The sequence below is a fragment of the Electrophorus electricus genome, chromosome 10, assembly GCF_041902795.1.
Source record: "Electrophorus electricus isolate QZ-2024a chromosome 10, ASM4190279v1, whole genome shotgun sequence".
Classification (NCBI taxonomy): domain Eukaryota; kingdom Metazoa; phylum Chordata; class Actinopteri; order Gymnotiformes; family Gymnotidae; genus Electrophorus; species Electrophorus electricus.
Window position 1 is genome coordinate 31,805,777 of NC_137506.1, and position 2,500 is coordinate 31,808,276.

The 2,500-nt window shown below is 49.6% G+C and overlaps 1 protein-coding gene across 4 annotated transcripts in view; it reads right to left on the reverse strand.

The window, feature by feature from the left end:
• The window catches only part of pacrg (PARK2 co-regulated), an 88,015-nt gene that overhangs the window by 47,351 nt on the left and 38,164 nt on the right, over positions 1–2,500 (reverse strand). The window lies entirely within an intron of this gene.

A 2,500-nucleotide genomic window follows, 5' to 3' on the forward strand; every position in this document is an offset into this window, starting at 1 on the left:
GACAAAAAAAACAAAAACAATTAGTTACCGTAATTATAGAGGCACAGCACAATCAGACAGCTACACTCAGTGATCACACATGCGTGCAGACACACACACACCACCTGTGTGTGTACTAAGGAAGAGGGCTTGTCACCTTCTCTTAGCTGCACTCTGGTGTACACGCACGAACGCATCAGTGTGGCATATTAACTGCAAACACAGCAGAACCATTCACCGCCCTGTTCGGCCCCAAAGTCTGGAGGCTCCGCTGAGCCTGTAGAACACGGCTCCCCCACACCGCCTCCAAGCGCCTGCTCTCAACACAAACAATGAAAGTCTAATTACCAAACCTTGGCAAACTGTTTTCCCCAGGTGTGACATTTAGGCTCTGGGAGTGTTCAATAATTCATTTCTCTCATGTGGCGGGATTGAGAGGAGAGGGGAGGAGAGGAGAGGGGAGGAAGAAATGATATGAGAGGCTATGGGAGGAAGGACGGGAGAGTGCTCCATCAGCGTGAGCGTCTGCCTCCCAATCTCGAGGAATAAAGTAATCATTAATTCATGTGACAGCGCCGCGTAGTGAAGTCTAAAACCCGACGACCTTGGACGAGCTTGCCGTCATCAAATGCCACAGCTGGGTGACATTTAGAAGTTTTTAGGAGCTGCGTTGAGTCCGATTCCTGATCAAAATATCCGCACTATTCAGTATCCTGAGAGTTAACACAGACGTGTGAACAGCCCGTGCGCGCGTTACGTGGGTGTGAGCAAAGCGTGTGGGAAGGCACAGAGACGCGCGTGCGAACGCGGTGTGTCGTCTACCTGACGCGCGCGGTTAGCGAAACGAAGTGAGCAACAGCGTCAGCGGCACCGAGTTAGCAGCAGAAAGTGAGCATCCGCGTGAGGACCGCACGGCACAACTCGCGCTGACAGGCTGCACTGTCGCACGCTGCTTCTCAACTGCTTCCGTTTCGTTAAGCCTCGAGTGGCAACGGTAATTAGAACATTTATTTCACTGCGTGATTTCTACTGTGGCGCACGCTGAGGCCACTCGTGGACATCCCATGGCGCGCGTTGACACACACACACACACACATTCGTGGGCTGCCTCCCAGACAGAAAACTGCGAACCTCACCAGCACAGTGCATGCGCCACGAGAGGCCACGAGAGGCGTCCGCTCTTCCTCCACGCGCAACTGTCCTGCTAGCGTCACTGCTGTAGTTCTGTGCTCTGCCTCTGGTACCATGTGAGCGCCACACTAATAAACTGCACTTAATCTGGGAAGAGCGCAAATACATTACACTTGATTTACTGGAGCGGCCTTTAAAGACAACAGCATCCGCATTCCATCCTACTGATAATATGTACATGACATGTCAGACAGATTTCTCCCTCCGCCTCTCACCCCGCACTAATTGAGCAGGGCTTGTTGCGGCACGGCTGCTGTGTGCTCAGGCCAGTGGTTGCACTCATTAAAAGCTCAATAAAGAACAGGCCACTTAAAGTTCCATTATCGCGGCGGTGTGTGCGCGCGTGATTGTAGGAACCTGCATGCACATCTAGTACCAAACCAGGAAAGAGGTGCGCGCACCGAGGGGATTAGGGATTACCGAAGGACTTTGGCGAGGGTGTATGTGTGTGCATGTATGTGGGTGTGTGAAAGTGTATGTGTGAATGAGGACAGAGAAGGTCTGGTGTGTGCGTGTGTGTGTGTGTGTGTGTGTGTGTGTGTGTGTGTGTGTGTGTGTGTGTGTGTGTGTGCGTGCGTGCGTGCGTGTATGTGTGTGCGTGTGTGTGCGTGTATGTGTGTGTGTGTATGTGTGTGTGTATGTGTGTGTTTGTGTAAATGTGAATTAATGCACCTGAGCAGAATACAGAGGAAAGAGAGATTAAATTAGTGTATCTCTGTGTATGTATCTGAGAGAGAGCAAGAGAGAGAGAGAGAGGGAAGGAAACTTGCTGCTACTTGCTTTTCTGCGACTAAGGTCATTAAATTCATTAAAAGTGGTTCTTTCAAAAGTAAGCTAAGCGTAGGGGACAGATGGTACTTTCTACAATACGTTTAAGATTAGCTCATAACAATGTTTTAATCATGTGTTGATGTGTGTGTCTGTCTGGATACTCAATGGCCAATGGAGACACATACACATACACATACACATGCACACACACACACACACACACACACACGCACAGATTGAGACTGAAGCTCTCTGCAGCTGCCAGTATATGTTTGCCAGCTGAGTCTGAGTTTTACCTGTTCCACCTACTTAAGTCCAAGAACACACCCTCTCTGTCTCTCTCTCTCTCTCTCTCTCTCTCTCTCTCTCTCTCTCACACACACACATACACACACACACACACATTCAATCGCTCTTTAGTAGAAGGTGAAAATATCCTCAGTTGCTCCCAGAATGCCATTTTATACCCCATATGCAGCAGCGATGTGAATGGAAAAGCCCTTACACACACACACACACACACACACACACACACACACACACACACAAAACACACCAA